Genomic DNA, 23,563 nt, shown 5'->3' with positions numbered 1-23,563 from the left:
ATTTGTATTAAATCAGTATGAAATATACTCCTATGTTTATTTGCAGCATTATTCTTGAAAATTATATAATATCTGAATTATCTAGTTGAGATATTTGTTACTTACTGGGCTGTCTAGCTCATTACCTTTCTTTCTATTTTTTTCAGATTCAGATAATTAATTTCGAACGTGGGAAGAAATATTGGGACAGAGCTTTTAGAGGCGAGATTTAGCATTGTCAACTTCATTGAACTTAGATCTATTATTTTATTTTTAGTAAAATTTTATTGGATGTAAGATATTTGATTTAATTACTTGAATTACAGTTGAATAATAATTATTTAAATTTATTCCGCTGTGATGCATTGATATCGTGATGAGATGCCTTGCATGCTTATGGAGAGAGTTCTTCATAAGTATGCGGCGGTTGCCATGACCCTCGATTCACAATCTCGGATCGGGGGCGTGACAGCCTTCTTCCCTTTAAACATGAGGTTGTGCTGAGGATGCCGAGAATATTTTGTGTTGACCTCTGAGCTTGGATAGTCTTGAGATAAGGGTCTGAAATTAGAGCCTCCCACTTTTTACTGGTCAATACGAATCGACCCAGAGCTTTTGCAGGCAAGCATGAAAGGATTTCATGTACAAGATAGTCATCCAACATCATTACCTCGCCCATGAGCTTCTTCCCTAGAACAAAAAATACTCAAATTGAAGAGCTAAGACACATTAAGAAGTAATAAAAGATGTGAACATGAATTATTTCTTTTTTTATTGTAGTTTCTTTATCCAAATCTTTATTACAAGCCAGATTTATAAAATGTCTTCCTATCATGTGAGCTATTCCTATATGTGATATTTTAGCTACCATTTCTTCAACAGTGGTGTTTGAAGACATTGTCTCAGATAGTGGCCTGCATGATGTAAATCTTTTGGACACGAAGAAGTACCAAAAAAAAAAAATCATAAACTTAAGTTACTTTGGACAAGGAAACACTATATTATGAATTGGTTTTTGGAGGGATGCTAATGAATTATACATTCATCTGCCAAATCCAATGAATTAAACAGCTCATAGTTTTATTGTTTTCCAAGTTGTTGGTGAATTTCTTTTTTTGACTTCTAACATTTGATCTTTACAGTGGTTGAAAATGTTCCATAGATCAAACTACGATAGCTATTTTGAGTTAGGACTGCTTCGGGCCCAGATCTTTGAGTCTGATGGTCGGAGGCGGCATGAAGCCCTGGTCGAGGTCGAAGAGGAATGGCGCAACCTTGACCGCAGTCTTGGTGGTCAGCAGGGCGGTGTCGACCGTGTCGAGTGGTGGGGGATGGGGGTCGAGCACCTGTCGGTGGAGAGGGGCGCATGAAGCAGGCCTTCCAAGCCCCAAGTCCGAGGGAGGCGACCCCCAAGAGGGCGAGGGTGGTGCTGAGATCATAGAAGGGAGTCCTCAATGAGTCCTGGTGGGTCTCTAGCATTGGAGAAGCTCTGCAGCAAGATCAAGGAGAAGCTGCTGGTGTTCGAAGGTTATGATTTTGGAGAGAAGTAGGTTTTAGTGAGAGCAAAAGAGATGTTGTGGCCAATCCCTTATTGCCTGTCATCGGTGAAGAACATCTACAAAATAAAATCCTCACAGATCAAAATTATGTCTGGTGGGGATCCTCCAATGCTTAACCATGAAGAACAAAACTAAAAAGAGAGAAAAAAATCTAAGGAAGAAGACAAGAGAACTCAACCTAAAGCTAAAGAGGGGCGAAAAAGAGGCCCTGGAGCTCCTAGTACTGGGGCGATCTTCCGGCAGAACCTTTCGCTACAGAGAGTAGTAACAAATGCAAAGTAAAAGTCTGGCTAAAAGTGACTCCGTATATATAGGATCCCTTAACGGTCCAGATGAAATCGATCAAATATAGATTTCATCAGATAATGACACATGGCAACATCTGGACCGATCATTGATCGGATGATTCGACGCACCTGCTTCCGATCGTGCCATCTCACCATTATCCACGTGAATAGCTCAAAGTCAATGATATTTTGACACATGGTCGAAATCTACTGGTCAAAATCAAATTGTCCGACATCGAATTATTTTTTTGAAACGACGGCTCAATGATGATTTCACTGCTATCGAAACAACAAAACAGTTGGAGATCTCTCATATTTCAAAAACTCATAAAGGCCAACAACTGAATCGAAGCTCGAAGCAACACGTGACGACTTTCTTCATCTAACATGACAGACCACATGATAATATACACGTCGGATCATCTTGGACTTGGGAGTGGGGGGCAACTGTTGGGACCATTCAATGGACCCCCGACTCCGACTCTACATCGGCCTTATAGATATAATACTCTGACTAACAATCAGTTTATCAACCGACAGTCGGCTATTATCAACCAGTAACGGACAACCTGGTTAACCTCCGACTGAAGACCATCGGCATATCAAAATTATCGATCGATGGTCATTCGGATCTCCAAAACTACCGACTTACTATTATTTCCGACATATAGTCGGCCTATCTTCTCAATACATCTAACCGTTATAAATGGTTATCGACTACATGTCACGATCATTAGTGGGTATAAACAACCCATTAACTCCATGATTATGATCCGATAATTTAGCATCATAAAAAGCGAGACTACATGCTCGACAGTTACATCAGAATCATCTATAAAAAAGAGGTAAATGAGTAGGATGGGTAAGATAATTTTGGATTGAGATTCTGTCATTTCAAATACTCTTATCTGCTGTTCATCACTCTCCACTGATTTAAGCATCGGAGGATCTTCATCGGACATAATTTCTGTCTGTGAGGACTTTATTTTGCAGGTGCTCTTCACCGACAACAGACGACAAGAGATTGGCCGCAATAGAGGATTTTGGGGAAATGGGGTAGCATTGGAGGAATTTTGAATGTGTTGGCAGAATCCATGGAGAGAAGAGTGAGATCGGAGGGGATGGGAGAGTGTATGGAGAGAGCATCGAGAGGGAGTTATGATCCGATAATTTAGCACCATAAAAAGCGAGTCTACGTGCTCGACAGTTACATCAGAATTATCTATAAAAAAGAGATAAATGAGTAGGATGGGTAAGGTAATTTTGGATTGAGATTCTGTCATTTCAAATACTCTTATCTGCTGTTCATCACTCTCCACTGATTTAAGCATCGGAGGATCTTCGTCGGACACAATTTCTGTCTGTGAGGACTTTATTTTGCAGGTGCTCTTCACCGACAACAGGCGACAAGAGATTGGCCGCAATAGAGGATTTTGGGGAAATGGGGTAGCATTGGAGGAATTTTGAATGTGTTGGCAGAATCCATGGAGAGAAGAGTGAGATCGGAGGGGATGGGAGAGTGTATGGAGAGAGCATCGAGAGGGAGTTAAACTGGAAGAGAGAAGTAAAGGAGTAGAGTTTTAGGTATTCATGTTTCGATCGAGAAGTTTAGGCCAAAATCATAGGAGAAATCAGAGATAAAATCAAAACATATCTGAATAATTTTGATCAACAATTGATGACCATTATATCAGCATCCTATGGAAGAAGAATACATGGAACTTCATCTCCATCTTCATTTTATATCTATCTCCTCAATAGAATAGGTGGCCCCTAAGAATGTAGAAGTATTTTCCTAAGAATATAGAAATTGAAATGCTTTTACGCCTTGGTTGGAAGTTTGGGGGAGAAAAAAAACATTAGTAAGGAGAGAAAAGAAAAAAAAAAGAAAATATATTTTTTTCTTCTTGATTGGGAGTTTACAGAAAGAAAAGAAAAGAATTTCTTCCCTTCTTGATTGGAAGCAAAGAAAAAAAAAGAAAGAAAATATTACAATCTTCTTTTACTATTATATCCTTTAAAAGAACTAATAAATTCAAGAAAATGATTAAGAAGAGATCTTATCTTTTAATTTTTTTCATCTTTCCTTTTGTTTTCATTAATTATTTCCATCCACAGGAGACTCAATCGGATAGAGGCTTAGGTGGGAGGCTTGAAATAAGCCTTTAGATTGAAATATAATATTAATTTTATTCTCCATTATTAAAAGGATAAGATAGAAATTATAAAAGATTCACTAACTCTTAATTTCTTTCTCTCCAAATCTATTCGATTTGGAGGAGAAAAAACTTATAGATTTGAGAAGATTTGTATTCCCTTTGTTTCTCTCCTTTTCTTTTTTTTTTTTATAAAAAAACTCTTAACTAAAAGAAAGTATTAATTTTCTCTCCCATTCTTTTCTTTTCTCCCCTATGCTTCTCTCTCAACCAAGATGTTAGAGTTTCTCCAGATAGATATATATAGGAGTGGAATAGGGACCTAGTCTAGTTAGTAATACTAATAGATCCTAAAATAATAATATGACTAAGATAATATCCGGTACATCACATAACTAAAATAATAAGGCTCAAAATAATAATATGATTATAGATAACTATGGGATCCTTAACCTTTCATTCAAACAATACCTTAGATAAAAAATTAATCCATGATCAATGGAAGCCCATTTTATGAGAATTTGTAACAATCTCCCACTTGGACAATATTAATTAAGACTTTTTTATTCAAAAAAATATATTGGTTATATATATAGTTCGAAAGCAACTCTTGGACTAAGTGCACCTTATGTGGTCACTTATACAAATTTCTTTAATAAATAACATCTTTAGTCGAAAACCGATCTGCTAAAACTATTAACATTGAATCACAATAGTCTTCATACCATTTATTGATACATGACCCCTCTATAGCTACAAATATTAGTAATATCACTTACTTGGATTTCAGTGATGTATTGTGTGCAATGCAAACTTTATTCCTATGTGATAAAAAACTATATAAAGCTCATCATCTATCTACTTTATTGTCTTAAAACCCCTTTATGCTTTCAAATGAAAGCTACAACAATTTTAAGCTTTTGTCATAATTTCATCATATATCTCAAGATGAGTCCTTTATATCTCAAAATGATTCATGATATCAATGATATCAATTACAACATAAGCAATATTTTTATAAGTAAGACTTTCATTCAAACAATATTTACAAACAACTATGTATGTATAAATGTAAATATAATATTTTAATATGAAAATAATAAAAAGATGATGTAAAATATTGCTCCCACTAACCAAGCACATTAAAATATTCAAATAAATAGTTCAATGTGGGTTGAGCCATTTAAGACCTTATCCCATTTTGTGCCAAAACCCATACTTCTTTAAAATGGGTTAGTTGCAGGTTGGATTGATGGGTAAGGTCATAAATTGCCACCCTTAGTTGCGCTTGCCAACAAACCAAATAGCACCACGAGGAATTATGTTTCACTTGAGTATGACAAAGCATTAGCATTATTTATTGTTAGATATATTCTAACCAAGGAGGAAAAAGATGAGGTAGGATAGATGTACCATCTTCAAAATGTTCTGATTTATGAGAGCAAGGATAAATTGCATGGAGATGGAACCAACCACAATCTTTCCACTCAAGCCTTCTGTTGAGGTTACGTGCCCAGCAGTACAGACCTTCCTCCCTCCACCAAACATGTGAGGTATTGTCCGCTCTGGGACAGCGTGTGCCCGCAACAGGGAACCACAATCGCTGCCCCTCACAGTTTTGCCCCGCAAAAGGTGCCTCACATGGGCAAGGGGGAGCCCGCACTACATAAGCAGTAAACTCTCTTGATTGTATCCGGTATGGGACTTTCGAGCTCGATGCTCCCGATGCCTACCCCATAACAGCCTCCCCCAGCAGGAGAGTGTACTGCTGCAGGTAAGGGATGGGTTCCCACAGACGGCGCCAATGTTGAGGTTACGTGCCCAGCAGTATGGACCTTCCCCCCTCCACCAAACACGTGAGGTATTGTCCGCTCTGGGACAGCGTGTGCCCGCAACAGTGAACCACAATCGCTGCCCCTCACGATTTTGCCTCGCAAAAGGTGCCTCACGTGGGCAAGGAGGAGCCCGCACTACATAAGCAGTAAACTCTCTTGATTGTATTCGGTATGGGACTTTCGAGCTCGATGCTCCCGATGCCCACCCCACAACAACTGTTGGGATATACCGACTCCGACGGACGACCCCGACGGAGACCGACGGATGACTCCGACGGACGACCCCGATGGACGACTCCGACCGACGACCCCGACGGACGACCCCGACCGACGACTCCGACCGACCCCGACGGATGACTCCGATGGATGACCCCGACCGACGATCGATGGACGATCCCGACAGACGGCTGCCGACAATATCCGATCGAAGGTGTGTCGGTCGAACCGATCCATGTTGTTTCCGACTGACCGAGCAGCCGAACCCATATTACCGACTCACTATCGGGGGTGGCAGCCGATGTCCGACTTAAGCAAGACACCAGACTAGCCGACGGTGCCTCTGGATCATCACCTGACGTTCCGGCAGTCGAATATCGATGTATGGTCGGCCAGCCCTCCCAAATACCGTACGACCGCTATGGGCTGCTGTCCTGTCAAGGACGTGCTGTGTGACCGCCCTGGAGCATTATCCTACCAAGGACATGGGTTGATTCTGACAACCCGTGGTGATTTGATAGTCCACGGTGATTTGACAGCTTTCGACGATTTGATAATTCTTCAATTGTCTGCACCATTAATGGCGGGACCACACCGCGTTCTACTATAAAAAAGGGGTAAGACAACAGTCTTGGTAAGCTTTCTCAAGCTCTCTGACGCTCCCTCCAGCTCCCCAAGCTTTTCCTAGTCCTCTCGAGCTGAGCCTCTGATTTTCCACTGTTGCCTAGTCTCTTTGACTTGACCGTCGGAGGGTCCCCGCCGGAGGCATCTCCGATGTGTGAGGACTTCTCTTGCAGGTGCGTGACCTCGACGATCGAGAAATGGGGGATTAGCCGCAATAGATTTGGTACGCCAGGAAGGGGCTCGACAGAGGTAAGACAACGAGCTCCACAGAAGCTTGAAGAGATCTCTCGAGATGATGAAAATCAGAGCTCAGCGATCAAGAGCTATCGGGTCGGTGAGGCACTCTTCCCGTCGAGGAGAGCCCTCTCCTTCACCCTCCATGGTGGAGCCTAGCTCTCCGCACCCGACGGTAACCACGGAGGCACAGATCGCGACGATCGTGCGGCAAATGACCGTCCTGACGGATGCGATCAAAAATCTCCAGCAGCGACCGACTCAGTTGTCGCGACCGCTGATGGAACAACCGATGGCGCATCCCATGCCGTCCAGAAGCAGCCACCGATGCCTGCATCCACTTCCATCTCCTCCTCAGGAGCAGCCGTCTCACCACTCCCATCGAGAAGGGGGGAGGCGGCCACAGCATGACGCCCGTCGGTCTCGACGTCCCTCTCCTTCTCGGTTGGAGCGAGCGAGGAGGGAGAAGCGACCGCGACGCCGTCCGCCTCACTCTCGAACTCATCGGGAGGATCGACTCCTGGAGTTTCTCAACACCGACGATTAAACAACTACGAATGTAGATTCAAAGAAATCGACCGTCGGCTTGCTCAACTCCAGGCAGATGGCCAGAAGTCTTCGAACAACATCGACTTCCGGACCACCCAACCTCTCTCCCGATTCATCCTCGACGAACCGATCCCTAGTCGGTTCAAGATGCCTCATGTGGAGCCTTACGATGGCTCCACCGACCCAATTGACCATCTAGAGAGCTACAAGGCTCTCATGACAATCCAAGGGGCAATCGATGCCCTCCTTTGCATCGGCTTCCCCGCCACACTCTGCAAAGCTGCCAGGGCTTGGTTCTCCGGCCTCTGCTCGGGAAGTATCGACTCCTTCGGGCAGCTCGAACATTCTTTCGTGGCCCATTTTAGCACCAGTCGGAAGCCGTCGCGACCTCAGACAGTCTTTTCTCCCTCGAGCAGGGAGAAAATGAGACTCTACGATACTTTGTGGCCCGATTCAATGCGGCCACGCTTGAGGTCCTGAACCTCAACGAAGACATGGCTATTTCGGCCATGAAGAGGGGGCTAAGGGGGTCCCGATTCACATACTCCTTGGACAAGACCCTCCCCCGGACGTACGTCGAATTGTTGGAGCGCGCGTACAAATACATACGCGCAGACGAAGAAGCTTCCGATCGATGCCTGACTTAAGGCACGGGCCGGAAGAAAAAATGAAAGAAAGGTCGGGCCCCTACTGAATCCAGCAGGCCCCCCCACCGATAGACGGGCCTTGCCCCGACGATGGAGTCCGAGACCGATGCATCGCAGGTATGACTCCTACACCCCTCTCTCCGCTCCTCGTGTGCGGATTTTACGATGGAGATCGAAGGAGCGGAATATCTGCGATGGCCCCCGCCTCTGAAGGCAAAGGGCTTCGACCAACGCGGCTGGCTAACTTGCCAACTTAGCTTCGACTAAGAAAGGGCAAAACGCCAAGACAACCATGACATACCCGCCTGACCAAGGTCTGGACAACGGGTATTCGACTTGCGACATACCGACCCGATCACAACCGGTCTAAGGATATTCGGCTTGCCACCGTTTATCATACGACTCAACATGCTACGTCAACGGATATTCGACTTGCGACATACCGACTCGGTCACGATCGATCGAAGGATATTCGGCTTGCCACCATTTATCATACGTCCCGACATGCACACCCAACCAAGGGCCGGACAATGGATATTCAACCTGCCATCGTTATCCTATCCGAATACATCGGATGCTACTCGACTATCAGACTCTGCGGAATGATCATGTCGATGAGCAACGTTCGGAGGTTGGCTGACCTCCGACCCGATGCACATGCTCGACCTACTGTTGAGATGACCGACATCGGATAGTTGTTGATGCGATCGCCAGAGTCGGGGCAAGACGTGACGGAAAACCACTCCTTTCGTCCGAAGCCGTCGCCCACGTGTTCACGCGAGCCAACACGACATCGGACTTAGGAGTGGGGGGGGCAACTGTTGGGATATACCGACTCCAACGGATGACCCCGACGGACGACTCCGATGGACGACCCCGACGGACGACTCCGACCAACGACCCCGATGGACGATCCTGACGGACGACTCCGACGGACGACCCCCGATCGACGACCGACGGATGACCCTGACAGACGGTTGCCGACAATATCCGACCGAAGGTGTGTCGGCCGAACTGATCCATGTTGTTCCCGACCGATCAAGCGGCCGAACCCATATTACCGACTCACTGTCGGGAGTGGCAGCCGACGTCCGACTTAAGCAAGACACCAGACCAGCCGACGGTGCCTTCGGGTCATCACCCGACGTCCCGACAGTCGAATACTGACGTATGGTCGGCCAGCCTTCCCAAATGCCGTATGACTGCTATGGGCTGCTGTCCTGTCAAGGACGTGCTGTGTGACCGCCCTGGAGCATTGTTCTGCCAAGGACATGGGTTGATTCTGACAATCCGTGGTGATTTGACAGCCCACGGTGATTTGACAGCTCCCGGCGATTTGACAATTCCTCAATTGTCTGCACCATTAATGGCGGGACCACGCCGCGTTCTACTATAAAAAAGGGGTAAGGCAACAATCTTGGTAAGCTTTCTCAAGCTCTCTGACGCTCCCTCCAGCTCCCCAAGCATTTCCTAGCCCTCTCGAGCTGAGCTTCTGATTTTCACTGTTGCCTAGTCTCTCTGACTTGACCGTCGGAGGGTTCCCATCGGAGGCATCTCCGGTCTGTGAGGACTTTTCTTGCAGGTGCGCGACCTCGACGATCGGACGACGGGGGATTGGCCGCAACACCTTCCATGATTAATTTCTTTCAAAGTGGAGTGACTCTTCCAACTTTTTTTTGCATCAATTTGGAATAGTGCAACATAGGCGAGGGTGTTACTGTGACTTTTTTGAAGAATAGGCATCTGACCCTGAACAATGTAAAGAAGATTAATTGTAACCAACATTGAGCATTTGTATTCTATGGCGAAAAGGAAGAAAATGTTAACCATCTGTTTGACACTACAGAGAGATAGCTAGAATGTGGAAACACTTGAGACTTTGGCTAATAGTTCGAAGAGCACCATTTTAAATGACTTATCTCACTACAAGAATCTGACAGTTCAGAGACAGATATTTAGCAACGTCCAAGATCGATCACTATGCCATCACTAATAGCGATGGAACAGTGACAATATAGTGACAAATTATAAAGTTGTTACTAAAACACTCGCAAGTGCATTAATGACTAATTCGTGATGGATTCGTGATGGTTATAAAATTTACAATAGCGATGGAATATGGACAGAAGAATATCTATTGCTATAATTGGCATGTAATTTTTACGTATTATTAGTAATGGTATAGCGACAGAATAGTGATATCTTCCTAATAAAAGAGAGACGGAACAACGACAATATAGTGACAACACTCAAATGTTGTCGCTGTAACACTCACAGGTGATCTAGCGGTAGATTAGTAACGGAATAATGACCGCTATATGATCATAATAGCGACGGAATTGGGACGAATGTACATCAGTCGCTAAAATTTATGCATAATTCTCACATAATATCAATAATGACGTAGCAACAGAATAGCAACAATGATGTGAAAAAAGAGAGATGGAATAGAGATTAAGTAGAGATGGATGTTGTTCTCGACATAATACCTTTTAGAGATAACATAGAGAGGGATAATGGATAAATCCGTGATACGTGTAGCGATAACATTGTGACAGATTATATGTTCCGAATAGTTTCCCTTTAGTGACTGAATAACGATCGATTATCAATGGATTTGTATTTTTAATCTGCAACAGGGATGGACTAGAAACAGAATAGAGATGAAAGTTTAACCTTTGATAATTATTTTTAGATTTGTTTGTTTAAAAACTATTCTTTATTGTACTTTGAGACGTCTATTAATTATGGGATTAATGCATTAAAAGTTTTAGAAGAAATAAGTTAGTATCATCAAATTTAATCATGTCAAATTTTTAAATTGGTTTGTTTAAATTAAATTATTTTTTATTATACATTAATTTGGTTGTCTATTATGTGATTTATGTATTAAAATTTTTAAGATAAATCAGTTAATATCATCAAATGTAATCCTAATCAACTATTTTTAGATGATTTATTGTACTTTTACTATACATACATTAAATACTTTAAAATTACTCTAAAAATAGTTTAAAACTATCTATAGTTTACTTTAAATTAAGTTAATTAAATTAACCATCTTAAATTTTAAACTGTTTAACCAGCACAGAGCATGCAACAAGTTGCACTCGTTCTGATTTGAAATGCTTCTCAATGATGAGCTAGCCAATGGTCCTATCGATCTTGGTAAGTGATAATAGCCACTTCAGCTCCTGTAACATCAATCGAATTTAAGATGACATACTCCATAATATTGATGAGTCAATGATCTAATGGAGCTAGATTTACTTTTCCAGTTTACGAGCTAACAGCTTCACCAAGTCCAACGATCCTCCTAGATCATTGATCCATAGTGGTCAAAATGATTCACATTAAATCTAATGGTCCTCTTAGATCATTAATCTATTTGAAATGTGCTTAATCTATTTCTGTTGTATTTAAGCCGACCTGCTTAATATGTTAAATCTATTAAATCCAAATCGATTTAACATGTTAAACCTATGTAAGTATCTTAATTTGATCAGATTATCTATCTAATGATTAGATTGGATTCAAATCAAAATTTTTATTTTACTAATATGAATGGATTGAATTAGGATTGGTGAATTTATGATCTAATTCATATCTAATTTGACTCGATCTAATTGTCAATTCTATCTCAGCGTTGGATCAAAATAAGTTGGACATGGATTCAAATCTAAAATTTTTCACTTGCCGCCTAGCAACCCGCTGCAAGCTAGCTCCCACTCGATTGAGGAAAAAATAGAGGAAATATCCAACACAAAACCCCAGCAATCGTCTGACCCGGTTCGGCCGCTCCAAGCCTCCCACCCGGTTGGGATTCCTGAGGACGGAAAAAAGAGAGGAAAATTGGGGAAAACATAGGAAAAATCCACGAAACCAAAGGAAAGATGGAGATCATTTAAGGTAAGACCTTTCCCCTGATCATTTTTTTTTCTTTCCGCTTCTTTTTCTATTCATTTCATTATCTTTTTTGGGTAAGGAGAGCACTTGTGAGAGATAGAGGGGTTTCTTAGGTTCCATTTGGGCTTTTCTCTCAAGTATATGGGATTTTGTGCGACTTGGGGTGGTGTGAGTTGGTTCTTGAGGTTGTGGCAGTGTGAAAACAAAGAAAAAATCACCGAGAAGATGGAAGAAATCAAAAGGTAATACCTTTCCCCACATAGATTGATATATTTGTTTTTCTTTTCCTTTTTTTCTTTACGTTTCATTTTCTTTTTTTTTGGAGATCTATGGGGAAGGAGGACACCTGAGGGAGATCGGAGGGGTTTCTTAGGTTTCAGTTGGGGTTTTGTCTCAAACATATGGGTTTTGTCTCAATCTTGGTAGAAGCTTAATCTTGCAATGTACAGATTATTACATGACTTTGTGTGTTCTTGTTTTTTCTGTTCATTGTATCTTTTCTGTTCATTGTATTGTATTACAGATTATTACAACTTAATCTTATTTTTTCTATTCATTGTTAATCATGGCAACATGTTCACTGAAATATCTGTAAGAATAAAATAAAATGATTTTGTGCCTGTTCGTTGAAATGTTCATTATATTTGCAGGGAAGTTTGAGGGAAAGGACGAGAGCAAGCTTAGTTAAATTGAAGGACAAAGGAGAGCAATTCTTCTCTTTTGTCAGGCAGTGTGTCAAAGTGATTTTTTATATCATAATGACCCCACTAAAGACATAGTCAAAGGGACCTTCAATTTTTTATTAATAGCCATGATATTATTTTATCCTTAATGTCAAAATAAAAGCTTAGGGACACATACCAAAAGGTGTCTAAATACTATTTTATTGGATATAATACCAAGGCACGTACCAACACTACTTTAGTTGCTGCATGTTTTTTTGGTTTTTTTAATTTTTGCATACTATTTTTGAGTATATGTTTGCTTAAATTTTGTTATTTATCATTTGATAGAATAGGCAAAGATGACGAGCTGGAGTTGGATGCATTGTAGGATTTATAAGGGAATAGTGACAGATGAATTTAAGAATAGAGTTGCTAAGTTCATTGACATTGCAATTTCTAATCCCTCGCACATGAAAAATGGGAAAATTCTCTGCCCTTGTCTTAAGTATAAGAATAGAAAGTTCTTGATACCTGATGAAGTGACGGTTTCCCTCTGCAAGAAAGGCTTTGTAGATGGTTATCACACTTGGATGCTGCATGGAGAATCTATTCTAGATCTGAGGAGTTTGGTCCTAAAACTGTTGATAGAGGAGTGGCAGGTGGTATGAACTCTTATGTGGATATGGTTATAGATGCCACAAGAAGTCCTGAATTGAATAATGATGCTAGGGAGGATTTTGATGAAGCTCCAAATCCAACAGCTGCTAAGTTTTATGAATTGCTTAAAGATGTCGATGAGTCACTATGGGAGGGTTGCAGTAAGCATACTACACTATCAGCGATCACTCAGTTGTTGAATTTGAAATGAGAGTTTAGTATGAGCGAGGCATGTTACAATCGAATGCTTTTAATAATTAAAAGTATGTTGCCTGAGGATGAGAAGTTGCCTGAAGATTTCTATCAATCAAAAAAAATTATGAAGAAATTGGGACTGAGCTATCAGAAGATAGATATTTGCTCAAATTTTTGCATGTTGTACTACATGAATGATAGTCAGAAAATAGAATGTTCTGTATGTGGTCATCCTCAACTCAAGTGAGCAAAAAAAAAATGCAATGTACTATATATGGTATTGCGATATTTCTCTCTTGCTCCTGACTCCAACGATTGTATATGTCAAGTAAGACGGCAATGCATGTGAGATGGCATGAGGAAGGGGTTCGGCATAATTCTGCTATGATTTCACATCCGACAGATGGGGAAGCATGGAAGCAATTTGATTTGATGCATCCAGAGTTTTTAAGTGATTGTCGGAATGTTAGATTAGGTCCTTGTACTAATGGGTTCAATCCATTCACATCAAGCTCAACACCTTATTCATGCTGGTCTATTTTTTTGATTCCGTATAATCTACCTCCAGGAATGTGCATGGATAGACGTAATTTGTTCCTAACATTGGTCATTCCTGATCCAAAGTCATCTGGTAAAAGCATAGATGTTTGTAGAGGCCATTAATCGATGAACTACAGATGTTGTGGAATGAGGGTGTTTGCACTTTTGATGCACATCGAAAATAAAATTTTAACATGAAGACTGCACTAATGTGGACAATTAGTGATTTTTTTATTTACGGGATGTTGTCAGGATGGAGCACATACGGTAGACTTGCATGTCCTTACTGTATGCATGGGAGATATCAAGTCTTTCACATTGAAGGGTGGCAATAAAAAGTTATGTTGGTTTGACTGTCATCAGTGATTTCTTCACTCCAATCATACATTTCAAAAACAAAAGGATGCATTTACTAAATCCACTATGGAGAAAAAAGGTCCTATACTTTCATTGACTGGAAGGGAAGTGAAAGCTATAATAGAACAGTTTGATCAAATCACATTTGGTACTGAGAGTGGTCCACAAAAACTCAATGGGTTTGGGATGGAGCATAATTGGCTTAAAATAAGTATATTTTGGGAGTTGTCCTATTGGTCCACGAACCTAATTCATCACAACTTGGATGTTATGCATGTTAAAAAAAATGTGTTTGATAATATCTTGAACACTGCGATGGACATTAAAGACAAGACAAAAGATACTTTGCAAGCTCGTTGTGATTTAAAACAGTTTTGCAAACGACCGAAGCTTGAGTTAAAAGAAGTTGGAGGCAAATTGGTTAAACCTAAGGCATCCTTTGTCTTAGCACAAAACCAAATTAAGGATGTGTGCGAGTGGGTTAAACAATTGAGGTTTCTGGATGGGTATGTTTCTAATATAGCTTGAGGTGTTAATGTGGATGAGAGCAAAATACATGGTATGAAAAGTCATGATTGTCATGTGTTCATGCAGAGTTGATACCTTTGGCATTTCGTGATCTGCTACCTAAGCCAATATGGGGGGCAGTGACTGAGCTTAGTAATATCTTCAGATATTTATGTATTTCTAAATTTCAAATAAGTCAGATAGAATTGTTTAGAAAAGTATAGTCGAGATAATTTGTAAGTTAGAGAAAATATTTCTCCCTGTATTTTTTGATTCAATGGAGCATCTAACCATACATTTGCCATATGAGGCAAAGGTAGGAGGGCCTGTGCAATATAGATAGATATACCCTTTTGAGAGGTAAATCTTCCCATCATTATGTTCTTTATTTTATACGTGTCATAATAAGTATGAATTAATTAAACCTTTATGCTTATTGTTTTAGGTGCACGCATGAATTAAAGAAAAAAGTTCACAACAAAGCTAAGGTCGAAGGTTCTATTCGTGAAGTGTATATAATTGAAGAAATTTTTAATTTTTGCTCGCTCTATTTTGAACCTCATATTCAAACCTGACGAACTAAAATCCCTCGAAATGATGATGGTGGATTTGTTGATGTTCAAGATCACTTATCTATATTCACATATTCGGGTCGTCCATTAGGGAGTTGGAAACGGTATTTGTCGGATGAAGAGATATGAGCCGCTGAGTTATATATTCTCCTAAATTGCATTGAGGTTGAAACTTACGTTAAGTAAGTTTTCAGCCCATCTTATATTTACTCATTCCAATTATATAGTTATTTATTTGTACTGATTTATGAATGCTGATGAGGTTGTCCTCACTTAAATTGCTAGAGAATTTGACAATGAATTACGACAAAATAATCCTTCCATTACTGATGCTGAGGTTGAGAAAATGCGTGAACTGCATTTCCCACAGTGGATAAAAGAGCTTGTAAGTTTTAGCCGCATAATTTAATTTATTCAAATGAAATGATACCATGTGATCCTAAAGCTTGTTATTGCTATTACTATTTTAGGCTAACAGAAATGAAATTCAAGACCCAAAAGTTTGAAAGTTCATCTATGGTCCTTCTAAAGAAGTGCGATGTTACAATGGATATATAATGAATGGTTATTGATTTCACACTCGTGCTTATGGGCAGAATAAGACGACAAATAATAGTGGTGTTTGTGTTCGGGGGAACAATTATAATGAAAATGAATTAGATTACTATAGCATTGTGGAAGAGGTGTTGGAATTGGATTACATTCAACATGGTAGTCATGTAGTTATTTTCAAATGTCCTTGGTTTGACCCTTCATAAGGAGTTAAGATTGATAGAAAGTACAACATTGTTGATGTTAATCACTAGTGAAATTTGAGTACGTATGAGCCATTCATATTAGCGAGCCAGTCACAACAAGTGTACTACACCAAATATCCGAATTCGAAGAATAAAGAAAGAAATGATTGGTGGGTTGTTTGTAAAGTGAAAGCCAAATTGTTTCCCAATAAGATATACAAAAGTGAGTCAATGGAAGAGAGACCAAAAGATGATGGTTATGACCAAGATGACGAAGCAGGACCATGTCACATTGATTTTGCCATGGATGATACTCTTAATGAAGCCATAATCCTTAATGATGAAGATCAAGCAGAAGAAGTTGTTCCAACAGAGGTGTTACAATATGTTGATGATATTGATGATGGAGACAAGGTTGAGGATATAGAAGAAGAGGAAGAAGAGCTCCAACATGATCGTGATGATGGTGAGACGAGGGACAATGTCGAGTTGGAACCAGATGCACCTAATGATGACAATATTAATTTTGTTTAATGTCTAGGTATATAATGTTGTATTTTTAAAAAAAAATATTTTCTTTAGTTTTTATGTACTTATATGAGTTTATATGATGCTTTTTATCTATTAAATGCTAATGTTTATTTATGACAATTTATCTTATATGTGATGTTTGTTTCAGGAAACAATATGAGGCGTTTGAAGAGTTTGAAAAATTCTAAAAAAGAAAAGTTGGCTTCAAAAAGGAGGATCACAAAATATTCTGTGCAAATGCCGGAAGGGGGTGATCAACATCAATCTAGAGATGGATCTCTGCCACGATCTCCATCTAACCATATAGCTTGTGAGTTGCATGTGGCTTAGGATAATTTCATGAAGTCTGTACCTTAGGATAATTTCAGCTAGTAGTCTTACTTCATATTCTTGCAAATGACTGTAGCTTTTCTTTCTACTAAAATGCTTCTAAGTGTTTCCATGATGTATTTTCTGTATCAAAACATGGAAGCAGAAAAATAATTCTAAGGTCAACAGAATATAAAATGCTGCACTGGTACAAACTTTAGAAAATTCAAAAGTTACAATGGAAAAGTTTAATACAGAGATTGGAAATCCTTCCTCCAAAAACTCATAGAACAATTGGAAGTAGTGTGGGTGTACATTCATAAGGTAGATATGCTTTCACTTTCAATGTTTGAATCAGAACATCCATGGTTCATTCTCTATTGGTGCATAACATGCTAAATGTATGACCAAAGGCCTTATAGAAGTTCATAAGTGGGGAGGTTATATACTTTTTATATTTTTCTTTCACGCTGTGTTGTATTTATCAGCTGATTATTATTTTTTTGTCCTGAATGGACATTGTAACATATATTTCTTCTTTCTTCTATATGCTTTTATCAGATCAGCGTTTTGAAATGCTATATTTTTGGTCTTTCATTGTTACAGCTGTCAGCAAACTGGCGTTTTGACATGCTATATTTTCTAGGTGCCTTTCTTGTCAAATTTTATGAATGAATTTTTATGTCCTCATCCCAAATGACTCTGTTTGATGTTAGGTTCAGCATGGATCAAAGATTAGAAATCAATGTATCATATGATATTTTCTCTCCCAGAAATTTGCTTCATAGTTCTTCTTTCTTCTTAGTTACTAAGTTCGGTGCACTGTTGTTGAAACAGCTTATCTAATCAGCAATCAGTCATGTTCTTTCATTTCAATCTTCAAGTGATACACCTAGTTTTCATTGAGGCTGCTTATTTATTGCATCTGTTTTTCATTGATCTGCTGATTTCATATTCATTATCAAGTTCCTGGACATCCATTGTAGAGTGTGTTGTTGTCAGTGAACTGTAAAGCTTGTCCTGGCATTGACAGAACTGAGGGTGCTCTAATAACAATGGCTAATAAATTTTGATCTGTTTCAAATTATTGTAACCGGTAGCTGATACCATTTTAATGGGACAGAATCATTAAGGTTCCTGCTGCTCTTATGCTTGATTTTGCATGCTATTGGTTGTAAGTTATTTTGCAATTCCTCTTTTAGATATAAATTTTTGCACACCTACTTTCTTGACTTCTTCCCACCCAAATTTGTCTTAAATTCTCAATATCATCTTAAATTTCGGAATTCATTGCTTCAGAGCTATAGGCTGCAACCATGAATAGTTGGTGAATGCATAATGACATGAATGCCTGTATTTTGGATAAAAATACAGCTCAAGAGACTACACTTCTGGACTTAACAGTATTTATAACTATAGTCAATGCACCTCAAGACACAACACCATCGGGGGTAGTCCAAGACAATGCACCTTCAGACATAGAACATTTAGAGACAGCCTAAGACAATACTACTTGAGACACGGCACCACCACCAGAGGTAAATTGAGACACAACACCACATACAATAGCTGCAAACATAGCATCGGGGGAACCAAAATCAGTCTTCGAAGATGATGAAGAGCCTATCTTGGTTGGGATTGAGTTGATCGTCATTCCTGCACATGCACCATAAGTAAAAACAAAACTAGGCTTTGTAGTTATTCTATATTGTATAAATGTACATGATAGTTGATGATTCCTTTGTGTTGTTTTTGTTTTAGAGAGAAATTCTATCCTGGTGATGCCATGCGATACATCTCAAGGAAGGTTTTGTACAACCTTCCAAATGGTTGTATCAGATGGTCCATGTATCCCATGAAATTGAAGAACTTCTTGTTTGATGAGTTTTTTGTATGCATGAAACAAACTTGTTTAGTAATTACATACTTGATTTTTATTTTTATTAATTTTAGGTTAATACTTTTTACTGACTGATGTGCTTCTATAATATTTATAGGATAGTTATAAATTTGCTCTTGGTCTCACTAAAGGTATATTGAAAAAGGTTTTCATGAAGGTTGCAGGAAGACGACTTAGTCAAAGGCTAAACTGTTTAAAGAAATGGGTAATGCAGAATAATAATACAGAAGATTTGAGTGAAACAATTGATAAAAGGCCCCCTTTTACAACTACTGAGAAATGGGCTAGCATGGTGGCAAAGTGGACAAAGGAAGAATGGCAGAAGAAGTCGATGATTGCATCAAAGAACCATCAATAGTCCGATATGAGCATCCACACAGACGGGTCTGCTACTATGTATGCTCATAGTAGGCGTATGGTATGTACTTTTAGAGCTCTCTTTGGCACTTATCTTATCCTACAAGCACTTTGATTTTCGGACTTGGTTTTTGATTTTTCCAATGTTTGGAGATGTGTTTAATCACACCAGTCAGTATTCCAACCTTTCACACCTTCTTCAGATCAATGTTTGGAGACATGTTTGAAGTAATTGTTGTTGCTTTTATGGTACTTTTTCATAAGCATTGAGCATTAATTTACAGTCTTTAAATTATTACAAAAAATAATGTTCAGCCGATTGATCTATTACAAAGAGTTGTTTGAACATACTCACAAGAGAAAAGATGGTACCTTTACATTTGAGAAAGCAAAGATAGTGAGTGTAAGTATTTTTCTTCTCTTGTTCTTTTTCATTTTGCATATTTACTGTCGTAAGGCATGTTGTCATATTAGTTAGTTATATGCTGATTTTTTTTTTGATTTTACATTACAAGAGAAATACGATACTATCATGCGACAGAAGCATGGTGAGGACCTATCTTTCTATCCTTCTTTGGATGAGGTGGCATGGTTGGTTGCTACGAGACTGTCCAAAAAGGATAGAGTGTTTGGGGGTTAGGTTATAGCTTAGTTCCTCGTCCATCTAAATCCAATAATACATCATCTCAAAATAGCATCGTTGGATGTGGTGCGCAGCCACATTCAACGATGAGGTGATGAGGGAGATGCATCTTATGTGGGAGAATATGGATAAGTTAAATCAGAATATTCAGGCACAACAAAATTCAATAGGTCAGATTCTTCTTGCACAACAACAATCTATAGATCGGATTCTTCATGGCTTGTCTCAATTGATACATCCACAACCATCACTGACATCTCCTGAACCGACAACTGCGCATTCTCCTAGATCTTCGGGTACGACTCCGACTTCAGCTCCATGGCATTGGTCATCTGCTTGGTGGGCTGCTCTTTCTGGATGGATGCCACCACACTCATACACTCCATCGATATTTTCTTTGGCGGCTCAAACTCCAACTCGATCTTAGGTAGTTGAAGAAATATAACTTTTATATCTTTCTTCGTTTTTTGTGCTATATCATACTTATACGTGGATATATGAAGTTTAGGGCTCTACTTTGAAGTAGCATGCATCGGAGGGAGATAGAAGTGGATATAGCTGTGGTGGAGGGGATACATTTAGGCACTTCATAGTTTGTTGTGTGCTTTATTATGTGCCACTTGTCTTGTTTTATATACTTTATTGTTTGGATACTTCATGTGTTTTGGATATATGTGATTGATATTATATGTATTCTATGTGCATTTGCACATACTTATGGTGTTATGAACATTATAATTTATTGGTTTTGGATAAAATATTATAGATTCTATGATTGAGTGTATTTGCTAAAATGGAGGAATTGATGTTGCTTGACGCAGGAAATAGGAGATTGGATATTGCTCCTATAGATGTTATTAGTTATGCAGATATTAATTTTAGGTATTGAAAAAAATAAGAAAAATTAAAAATTTTAGTGATAAAATAGAGACGGATTGTTGACGGAATCTAATCTTAAAAGCAAAATTAGCGATGGAATTTTGATAGATTAAAGATTAACAAAGATGTCGGACAAATAGTATAGTGACAGAATAATGACACATCAGTAACAAAATATATTTATATTTAATGACACACTAGCAACAAACTAGCAACTAATGAGATACTACATTAACGACCACATATTGACAACATAGCGATGAAAAATATTTAGTTTTAATGATAAACTAGTGACAAAGTAGCCATGAACAATACATTATATTAGCAACTGAATACTATCAGAATAGTGACAAACGATAAGTTTTTGTAATTATATTAAACACCGCATAGCGACGGAGTAGTGACAGTTTTATTTTTTTTCAATTTTTTTTAGCGACAGAATTGTGATACATTAGAGATAAATCATTACATATTATCAGGATTGTACCATGATTTTAGTGATGGTCGAAATGACGTCGTTTATTCGTCACTAAATACATTTAGCAATAGATTAGCGATAGCAAAGACGTCTGTCACTAGTTTAGCAACGAAGCTTTTTGCTATAGCCTTAGTTCCGTCGCTAGGCAGTCTCCATCTAGTTTAGCGATGGAATAGAAATAGAGTAAAGATGGATTTTATCTGTCGGTAATTAACAGTTTTCTTGTAGTGATGTTCTAGGACTATGGAGGTAAAAAAATATTAAGAACATTGTGGAGGAAAGGTTGGGATATGCTTGTGCTGCCAACTAGCAAATCTAGCTAGCTAGAAATAATTGGATATTTAGGAATACCTTTCTTCTAATATGGAGGTAATTTAAAGGATTAAAGTCATATCAAAAGCTAGATTGTTATTATGAGAATCGGTCCAATTGGATCCGGAAAGTTTTCAAAAAAAAAGTGTTGAGAAGTGATCAGAACAGGAGAAGCTTATCCCTTGCTCGATCCCATCTCTTGGAATGTGATAAGGATGCATGGACGATCGGATGGGAGTCGTGAGCCTAGGAGGGACGATCTAAGGATGTTGGTTACATTGGCGAATAGTCGGACTTATCCACCTTAAACTTAGCTTATCCTTTCCTTTCCTCTTCTCTATTTAAACCCTCCTTTCGATTGATCCCCCACCAAAATCCCTCTTCCTCTCCCTTCTTCCTCATCGCCGGCAGCCGTTGGCTGTTGTAATTGAGCCTAATCATTTGAAACCCCCTTTTTTCCTCTCAAATTCTCTTATTGTTCCACTTTTTCGGAGACCTGGGCTATTTTTTTTGGAACCGGTAATGCCGGCCAAGCTGCCACCACCGTCGCCTGCACCCGCCGCCCCACCACCACTATTGACCCCAACTCCTCCTTCCCCCTGCCCTCCCTTGTAGTGAAAATCCCTATTCGGCTTAAAGAGAGAAAGAAAGAAAAGAGGGAAAGAAAGAGGAGAAAGATAGAGAACGAGAGAAAGAAAGAGAGAGAGAGAAGAGAAGGAAAAAAAGAAAAGAAAAAAAAAGGGGTAAAAGGAAAGCTTACCTTTTTGAAATCGCTCTATTGATTGGATCCCAATCTGATTGGATCTAGATAGGACTGGCAATTCATGTTCACGGGTCATAAACAGGTCGTATCGATCTAAAGATATAACATAGATTAGCTCAACCTAAACACGATCTGTTTAATTAAATGGATAGATCTGTGGAATATGAATATGACACGAATATATACGGATTGACATGACATGACATGATCCATCAGACATGATTAATAATCATGTTGGCGGGTCAAACGGATATACGACCTACCTAATGATCAGTTTAACTATTTGATTTATTTATAAAATTTAACTAAAATAATAAAAATTTAATCAAAAAACTAAAATAATATAAAAATAATTTAGTTATCTGCTATGCTAATTCATAGCTCTGAATTTCATTGTTGTTTATTTTAGATTAGGGTTATAATTTTTTAATTTTTCTTATTTGCCCTCAAGTAATCTTAAAATAAATCTGTTAAATATATTTAAACATGTCATGTAAAATTCATTAACTTGTTTTAACCCATTTAATTAAATGGGTCAAAATAGATTACGCAGGTCAATCTGCTTAAGACACGAATTTGTCGTGTCATAAACGGATCGACCCGTTTATGATCTGAATTCATTTATTCTAAATCCGAATCCATCTAAGTATGTGTTTTGTCGTGTCCTATCTGTGTCAACAGGTCATGTCGAAAATTACTAGCCCTAGATCTAGATGTATCCGAGACATCTGGATTCACCCCATGATCCGATCCAAATTGCAATCTAGATCGAGCATCTCTCTCTTTTCCATATTGATCGAGTTAGATTAGATAAATCCAATCTTGATTATTTTTTTCTTTGTATCTCTAATGATTGATGAGATCGAATCTATTAATCTATTTTTTCTTAATTAATGAAATAGATCTGATCCAGCATTTTGATATAGAACACGAGGAGCACGGATCTAAAGATTAGACCATGAATCAAAGGCTATGATTTTTGAATCTAATTAATCTAAAGGCTATAAGTTTTTTATATTCTCTAAGATTTTTATCATGTATTTCAAATTAATTTTATAAAATAATATATATAAGTATGTAAAAATTTGAAAAAAATTATTTATATTGTGCATGCTTCATGAAAATGATTATTCAAATTATTTATATTGTGCATAAGGTGATTGATATGA

At 38.8% G+C, this 23,563-nt stretch overlaps 1 long non-coding RNA gene across 1 annotated transcript; it reads left to right on the top strand.

Annotated features, from left to right (window-relative positions):
* The first annotated feature begins 11,755 nt into the window (after positions 1-11,755).
* LOC105042739 (uncharacterized) lies at positions 11,756-15,763 on the top strand. The gene is made up of 4 exons (XR_012141025.1): positions 11,756-11,995; positions 12,072-12,234; positions 12,643-15,273; positions 15,359-15,763. It is a non-coding gene; the product is annotated as an uncharacterized lncRNA (long non-coding RNA).
* Positions 15,764-23,563: the final 7,800 nt, after the last annotated feature.

Source organism: Elaeis guineensis, chromosome 4 (assembly GCF_000442705.2).
Source record: "Elaeis guineensis isolate ETL-2024a chromosome 4, EG11, whole genome shotgun sequence".
Lineage (NCBI taxonomy): Eukaryota > Viridiplantae > Streptophyta > Magnoliopsida > Arecales > Arecaceae > Elaeis > Elaeis guineensis.
The sequence above is the reverse complement of the archived record's forward strand: the minus strand, read 5'-3'. Positions and strand labels throughout refer to the sequence as shown.